This window comes from Tubulanus polymorphus, chromosome 12 (genome assembly GCF_964204645.1).
Source record: "Tubulanus polymorphus chromosome 12, tnTubPoly1.2, whole genome shotgun sequence".
Lineage (NCBI taxonomy): Eukaryota > Metazoa > Nemertea > Palaeonemertea > Tubulaniformes > Tubulanidae > Tubulanus > Tubulanus polymorphus.
Genome location: NC_134036.1, coordinates 9,304,485 through 9,313,577, shown reverse-complemented (window position 1 = coordinate 9,313,577; position 9,093 = coordinate 9,304,485). Strand labels below are relative to the sequence as shown.

Here is a 9,093-nt window from a genome sequence, read left to right as displayed (position 1 = left end):
CATTTCAATCTCAGTTATTTTAACATCTTTTTCGTCACTTTAATAAATTCACATAAATAATCAATCTTTCTGGATTTCCGGTCTCTTTATCTTACTATACCAAGCGATGGCGCTCGCTAGAATTCACCAGGTCTACTCTAGTTACAACTCGAGTATCTGCATTTATTTTTTAATTCCTTCAATTTCACTGAATGAGAAAAAGTACAACAATGATATAAAACTATTTAACTACAGTTAAGAAATCGAAGATGTCATTTCAATCGAATACGTTTAATATTACATTTTTCGTAGGCAGTAAGAATCACGTGTGCGTCATTTCAGATGAACTATTTCCTAACACTGGGAGCGATGCTGTTGTTGACAGCGTCATACGTGTCGTCATCACCTGACGCGGGGTCACGCACGACAACGCAGGCTAACAACGGTGAGTCTCAATGTACTGGTACTTTCAATCACACGCCTGAGTAATGGGGTATGGTACCCGCAGTACTACTGGGACAATCAAGGATTCCACGTATGGCAGGCGAAGATCCACCAGGTTGGCTAGTAGATAGTTGCTCGTCCGCTTTCAATTTCCTTCTACATTTCAAGGAAATCTGAATGAACATTTTTCTTACATGAATCGATATTTTATGAAGACTATCCAAATCTGATAAGAAGAATGAAAGTTTTACAAATTAGGAGAGTCCTGTGATAATGGATTCAGGAGTCTAACAAATCCAGTTCAAAGTTAATTGAAAATAAACTTACGTTGACATCGGACAACCTACTGCTGGTTATGCCATCTGGTGGGATAGCTGGTTTTACGGGTATCCCGTTATTTCAATACGTCATGGTGATGATGTTGATTTAATTGTGGCAATGTTATATGCCAGTTTTTATTTGCAGGGTATAATTAAAAGTATTTTCGATTCGGCAGGTTTATCTGTATGTAGTTCCTAAATGCTATTAAGTCGTGGTTATCTTAGCCGAGTAAATACAGTGGTTTATATATCATCACTTTTTGGTATTTCAATGTTGAGTCATGTACAAGGTACCATTAGTTTCTATCTTCATCCCCAATCGCAAAATTACATTTGACTGCAATTGAAAGGGAGAAATTCCAGAGAAAAATAGCCTAACCGACAAATCAAGAAGTGTGTTCGTAATTCTTTTCCTGGCGACTTTTTCAACATTCATATATTTTGTCTTTTTTGACGTAACTTTTTTTCATCAGATTGTCGAAACTACGTTGGATGTTTTAAAGACGGTCCAAAAAGAGATCTCACATTGTTTGCGATGAACGGGGACAGAAGCATGACTATCGAGAAATGCATTGGTATGTGTAAGGACAGAGGTAAGAATACTCACAGTTCTTCGTTCAATAGGGACATGTTTCAGATTCTGAGGGTGTCATACGAATTCGCGTGTGTGTGTGTATGTGTGTGTGCGTGCATGTGTGGTAAAAACACCTCACCAATGTTTAGATAACAATTTTTGCCATTGCATTTTGGAGAGCCCCACTCTCGTTGAGCTTGTTGAAGATTTCCGGTGTTGTCATATCACAGAAAGACGGAATCGCGGAATTTTCCAAAAACGTGGAATTGCTTCATTTTTACTATAAATAGTGAACGGGTTTTCCCACGGGGATACCCACTGTCGGACAGGGCACCGGACCCAGGTTTTCAACACCGGGAATTAGTATTTGATAATTTATTATATCGCCAGTCAACAACTTAACGATACTGTTCCAAATAATGGGGAACCTAGGCAATACGTGCTTTGCGAATTCAGTGATACAGAGTATCGCTGCATTAACTGAAGGAATACAAATTGATGGTACGTAAACGTAGGATTTGTGATGACACCATGGGTCATTCCCCAGGACTCATTTCCGAGTTAAGATTTGACTCTGGTCTTTGGATTTAAAACATTGGAAATGAATTGATTCTAAGTAACTGAGAGTTAACTCACAACTGTGGAACTGGATCGATGTCAGACGAAAATAAATAGACATTATGTATATTTCATTCTGGTTTAGGATTGTTCATGCGTGTTGTGTGTCTACATTGTTGTTATTAGCGAATGTGGTTTATCTTTTAGAATTAAATGATATGAAAGATTATAAAATGGTTTCGTTTTTTTTAATGTTTACTTTGTGACTGCTATAACATATATGTCCCTATGCTGATTATTTAGATCAAAAGAATCTTATTGGTACCGGTACTGGACGGCCGTAAAATTATAATAATTTCAAAGGAATTTGAACCGGTACTTGGTCGTAGGATTTCATGTTTGCAACCATCTACAACTACGGTCCGACACCGCGAACGTGCTCAATATTTATCTGATAATATTCGTTTCTGACGTTCTCAAAAAGTCGATGAACTTCGATAACCGAAGTTTGCCTAGTAGAAATAGACATTAGGTGCCTGGTCTCTTTCACCCCACTTGATTCTGAATTCTTCTACAGGTGGCAGCCAGTCAACGGTATCGTAATATAATAATTCCATATAAAATTGCCTGCAAATAATGGGATTCGAACTTAACTCGTTGCATCGATCGGTCCGGTGCCCTGTCCGACAGTGGGTATCCCCGTGGGAAAACCCGTTTACTATTTAAAGTAAAAATGAAGAAATTCCGCGTTTTTGGAAAATTCCGCGATTCCGTCTTTCCGCGATATGACAACACCGGAAGATTTCTTAAGACGTCAGACTCAGTTTGCAACAAAGGCATTATTAATAGGAATCACAACTTTTGACTGTTTGTTTTCTTTTCAGGATATATATTTGCTGGACTTCGACATAGATGGCATTGTTTCTGTGGTAACCGTGTCGGCGAATATGGTTCAGCACCAGAATCTGAATGCGATATGAATTGCGCAGGAAACCCTACCGAAAAATGCGGAGGCAAAGCGAGGAATTCTGTGTACATTACTTCTGATAATTAGATACGCGACAAATTCAATGCTCATTCATTAAAGACGTCAATAAGAATTTACTGAAAATGATCTTGTTCTTCGACTCATTTCTTAATCAATTGACACCGGTTGCATTAATTCCCGAAAATGTTATATTTATATAAAAAATCAATCCTATTGACGGAAATTCGAAATGTTCCGAGATCTTTTCGTTCTGGTCGAGCGGTTAAAACCGCCGGTTACTGGTCTCACCAGTCAATGGTCCGTGTGTTCGGTTCCCGGTTCTGACGGAGCCTCAGAACTGTGGACCAGGATCCGGAGTCAAATGTAACTCACTCACTGGTGCTGGATACAAAGTTTAATCCAAAAAAATTAGATTAGAATTAGACCTAATTATCTAGCGTTCACCTAAATGTAGGAACCTAATCTTCAAAACCCCTAAACCAAGAGAACACCAATTCTACTCGGATATTTTATGAACCAATGAGTTGCTCGAGTAGTGTGTGCAACTTGGTTCAGTGACAACTCTCTGTTCCTTGAGTCTGCGCATGTATTTATAGAAACCAGTGACGGTCATAGTATTTGTTTTCCTTGAAGTAGGATTCCTCACGGCGCATCCTATAATTGATCACATTACAATCTTCATCCACGATTCCTAAACAGGTGAAAACACGTTTTTTGATTTATTTACCGACGCTTTTATTGAATCAAATTACAACACGAGATTTTACGAATGAGTTTTAAATATAAATTCAATTCGAGCTTTTTGCTAACCTACACCGAGAGTTTCATAATCAGATATTTCCAAAACTGCCACAATTATATCCGATTATAAACCATTGTCACCAAACGCTTATGAACAAAATTGGCCTTTACATTTGCCGCTGCAACAGTCCTCGTTATAGAAACATTCTACGAGCTTTCCCCAACACACGTACGTACAGACAATACGAATCTCGCCAACTTTAATTATTGATCGTATTAATCGATATCGCGCGCTGAGCTTCGCGCCATTTTGTGCTAATGCTGTGAGATATAGACTTGGAGTGACTCGGGAGTGCTCCGAATACATCGTCAGTAAATGTGGGATTCGAACCTAATATGATTAGATTTTTAGTAAACATCCGCCACTAGTTCGTAGAATTTTCGGAATTTCTATTAACATTCTCGTTTTTTGTCAATCCTGAATTTCGTAACCCGGAAATAAAATTTTCGACATTTTCCGCTACAAATGTGCGATTTCTATCCATACAACAGGCCTAACTTAAAAAAACAAAATGTGACGAACTAGATATTAGCATGTAGTTTCTATAACTATGTACTTTTATGGGTCTCTGTCATTGTATAATGTCAAAAAAGTGACACTCGTCTGTAAATTTGCACAATTATTAAAAATTTTTTTGGCGCCCATAATAATCGTATTACGTTTCGTCTTTTTACATTGCACATAGTCACTAAACTGCTTATTTCTACTGTTAAGTATTTTAAACAGTTGATTGAGATCAATTAGATTTCATTCTATTCAAGTGAAATTGTGTCCTTGTTAAAAAAGAAGTGAAAATTAAGATGGTTTTCAAAATCAAGCAAAATTAAATTTTATTCGACAGAGTTATGTTTAACGCAGGAGCTTTTATGTGTTAATAGTGATATGTCTTCAACTTCAAAACAACCCATTCTCATAGACAGCAAAAATGACACTTATATAGGCCTAAACTAGAAATTGTTGCAGTCTAGGTGGGCGAGTGATAGGCCTCTATCGTCTACTATAGTTTCTCGAGCCTTGGCGCTTATCAAGTCTGTCTATTTCATATAGTATAAGCCTTTTACGGCCTTTCGACCTTGTAAAATTACCAAATCAAATACATGTAGTTTGATTAATGTATAGGCCTAGGTCCATTGCATTTGAGGTCTCTCGGGCCTCCAAATGGTAATAACTATTGGTACTTTTTTTGTAATTGTAGATGTATTTGTCATAGTCGGAATAGATTTGTTTTTCAACATAGTCGGGTTCGTCATAAAGGATTGAGCAGAGTCGTAATCGATGAAGGGATTCAGTAATCGTTGAACGGAGTCGTAGTCGCTGAATGGAAGCGTAATCGTTGAACGGAGTCGTAGTCGCTGAATGGAGTCGTAATCGTTTAACGGAGTCGCAATCGTTAAATGGAGTCGTAGTCGCTGAATGGAAGCGTAATCGTTGAACGGAGTCGTAGTCGCTGAATGGAGTCGTAATCGTTTAACGGAGTCGCAATCGTTAAATGGAGTCGTAGTCGCTGAATGGAAGCGTAATCGTTGAACAGAGTCGTAGTCGCTGAACGGAGTCGTAATTGTTGAACGGAGTCGTAGTCGCTGAATGGAGTCGTAATCGTTTAACGGAAGCGTAGTTGCTGAACGAAGTCGTAATCGATGAACAGAGTCGTAGTCGTTAAACGAGTCGTAATCGTTGAACGAAGTTGTAATCGTCAAACCTAGTCGTAATCATTGAAAGGATTCAGTAATTGTTGAACACAGTGGTAAGTCAATGGATTTAAAGAAATTTTTAGGCCTATAGTTAGAACATACATTGATATATTGTGTAATTTTTTGTAGGTCAGAAAGCAGTAGACCGCGAGCCCTGGGGCAGGGTAGCTGGGAAGGTTACCAGCATGTTGGGTTCTGCAAGAAAGATCTACTATGGTACAGCGTGGAAAAAAATATCATTTAAAGAAAAAATGGCTAAGCTTCATAGTAAGTGATTCTGCAGCATTTTGTATTAGATGTTGATATTTTTTTCTATTGTTCATTACATTATGACTCTACCCTGATTATGATTTTGGAAAGTTGCTCTGATAATTAAAAATGACTTATGGCAAAGATTGGCAATGATTTCTTAATTCCGCAATTGGTGGTAACCTTGTGAAATAATGCCAAAAAATCAAGTCAATTGTATTTGAAAGATTGTAAATTCAATGGAACTGTTGTTCTAACAAACTCCGGTGTATAATAGTTAGTGAAAAATATAATTCGCAATAAAAGGAATACTGCTCGTTATAGCAGACAGTCAATTTACCGATCAATTTTGTTAATTGCTGTGAAGTTTATTTTGACAATGTTCCATTGAATGTTTGTTAAAGACTAGTTGATAAAAATTCAAGTTGATCAATTCTCTAATTTTACATATGTTGACTGTTTTTTTCTTTTATACATCCATCATTTTCAATTCATATTGTTGTTTCAATAAAAACCTTTCAAAAATTATATATGACTGTGTTTGTCTTTCTTAGCCATCTAATTCAAGAAAGGTTACTTGGGGTTCTTGGATCAAATTTATAGCAGGATGGTAATTTTATTCATAAAGAATGTATCTGGATCGAAATATTCCTCTAACATATCGTATATTATGGGTACCCTGTGTATAAATTATTTACAATAAGTGAAAGGAAATGAGTCTCAGGATAAAGTTTTTGTAAAAGAAGTGTGGTTCTGACAGCTGTATTATAAAGGTGAGTTTCTTGACTATTTCCAAGTTCATTTTCAAACTAACTTGAGTCTGTCCTTGAGTGAAATTGAAGTTTGTTACAGGACAATTGTTAGTCAAAATAGTGTTCCAAAAGTGGTAGCATTTGACATGGTGAAATATCGAATTATCACTAACAATTTCTATCTGATGACAGACTGGTTAATTTTTCTTTTGCCTAATTAATCATTTAATTTCCTCTGCATGCAACATACCAACAAATTTAAAACTATTCCATTTTCAGCAAGTGGTAGACATAGAATTTATTGAAATCATTGTTTCACAATAGACAAATTGCGTCAAACTAAATACATGTATTACCTTATATATAATTAATTAAAAGCAAAAAATGCTGATACCTTTATGTTTTAAATTGTAATATTACAAAATGTTAGTTGCATTAACAGTTTTTAAAGTACGCTCGTGCAAGCTGCACCATATGAATTTTATTTACAATAATTACTGGGTTGTACCTTAAGTTTTTATCTAATGAGTAGAATGTTCTTTCAATCAATCTAACAGGCTCTAGGAGAAAATCAGCGAAAAGTGACATGCAGTTGGCAGATGAAAGCAATGAAACACTTTTAACCGCAACCCCTTCTTCGATACCAAAAAATATCGATTTCCTAAAAGGTCACGATGAGTGCGCGAAGCTTATTCTTAGTATTGCTCTAGAGATGTTCGTGAATTGTTCAAATCACGATATCCAACGTACGACACTAGTTCGGCACTTTATGCAACTAATTCGAATAAGCGTAGTCCAATTGTCCGTAAATGCCAGTGCGGATTTTTTTCAAAAATATCGTCTCCGATACGAGGCGGTAAATCTGAAATAACAAGATTTTTCAATAAATAATACACTAAAAAGTCATAAAAATTATTTACAGATATTGTTCTACTTGCGAGCAGGGCTTTCATGCTTGTATTGTTATGAGAATGGCGATCGATTAAACTTACTTGAATAGCTTTGTCTGTCCCCTTTGAAAAACATTTGCTGTCTTAAAAAAACCTGTAATATATAATATGATAGGGCTTACGAAATGTACTGGAGGCTTTAGGCCTAGATTGACTATAATCGCACGGCGTCGATTGCCACAGATTATCAGATTATCGCCCACTCTCTAGGCCTACCTGACAATATTACAACTCTTACTACAATTCATTGTGGTCACAACCCATCCCTGCTTCGACTGCCCCGAAAAAACAAATAACTGAGGGAATTTACTAGCCTGGGACGGGTCAAATTATCTGACAGTTTGCACTTCAATACATGAAATAGGCCCATCGATGAGCTAGGCCTGAAGGTGAATGCGGTTAACTGTTGATACGAATCTTTTTTTCATTATGGGTTGACATCTTAACAGAATTACTTCAATATAGGCCGCGGTCTGAGTTAAGAATTTGAAGTGGAAATATTTCCGGGTTTCAGCGAACCCGGAAGTAAGTAAACAAATTCAGTCGTATTTTTACATTTATTGGGTCAACATGCAGCAAACATACACCATTAACGGCCACAAACGTAATTCTTTACTTACATTAACAAATGACACCCATTAAAGCAACTGGAATCGTTTCAAAGGCAACCAATTCATGATACACTCCGATATTTTAACCATCGTGTCTAGCGAGGATGACTCCACGTCTTGCTGAAGATGGTGATCGCGCGCAATAGATTTGTTCGCGGCCACCGAATAATATTGATTTCCTTAAAGGTCACAACAATTACGCGAAACTTCAAGGTCTCTTATTCTTAGCATTGTCTGTACGTACGTGAACACCTGGTATTTGCTAAAAACATAAGAAACAAAATGAAAATTTGGAGTGAAACATATGTTTTACTTATAGGAAAAAATAATTGAACTCCTCCCCTGATGTAGGACTGACGCCGACGATGATGATCATCATAACTACCCCTTGTCACGTCGCCAAACGTCTCTAAGCCGAGTTTGGGAAATTCATGTATATAAAAACAATATTGCGTGTCAATTAAATTGATACTTGTCAGAATATCACAAATTACATAATATAATCTATGAAATGAAACTCGTAAAATTAATCTGTTGAATCAGTAAATAACTGCTTACTGCTACTTAAATGTATAGTATTCATGAGCTATTTTGAAATTATGTATTATTCCCAGTCGTTACTCACCAACTACTGACTCTGCAAATGGCGCAGCGTTGACCACAATCACAATAATAGCACATATACGATAAATCAGATTTGCGAGCATTTTCGTCTAGAATCCGATTGAAAAGATATTAGCAATTTCGGAAAATCCTAAATTATAGCCATACAGAAAGTCATTTTATATGGCTTTCAGTGAATGAATTTTTGTCAGATCACGTGCCAGGTTAAGAATAAGTCTGCTTCAGACAAAACAAAAGCTTACAATACTCGTCGTGCGAAGCAGCGATTACGGATTGTTTTTATTGCTGGTTCGAATGCCGTAATAATGAAACTGGTTTCGTCGAAATTAGTATCACATTTAGTGATGATAGAAGCAATGACTAATTTTGTGAATATTGGTTTGTTAGATTTGAAGTCCATTGAATGGCATTCGCTGAACATTTTATAGTCACGTAACATTCTGTATCTCTGGCATTCATTCTGTTTCTTATCATATTTTCATATATGATGAGCTTTTTTAATGTATTGTTTAGATGTATGTTTGTTATACAGATAATCATTGAAATTAATT

General features: G+C 36.5%; 2 long non-coding RNA genes across 2 annotated transcripts; one reads left to right on the top strand and one right to left on the bottom strand.

The window, feature by feature from the left end:
* Positions 1-4,083: 4,083 nt before the first annotated feature.
* On the top strand, positions 4,084-6,078 carry LOC141914019 (uncharacterized). Its single transcript, XR_012620682.1, has 3 exons — positions 4,084-4,132; positions 4,861-5,409; positions 5,486-6,078. It is a non-coding gene; the product is annotated as an uncharacterized LOC141914019 (long non-coding RNA).
* An 840-nt stretch (positions 6,079-6,918) lies between these two features.
* LOC141914018 (uncharacterized) lies at positions 6,919-8,028 on the bottom strand. The gene is made up of 3 exons (XR_012620681.1): positions 7,928-8,028; positions 7,350-7,401; positions 6,919-7,219 (listed from the first exon to the last, which is right to left on the bottom strand). It is a non-coding gene; the product is annotated as an uncharacterized LOC141914018 (long non-coding RNA).
* Positions 8,029-9,093: the final 1,065 nt, after the last annotated feature.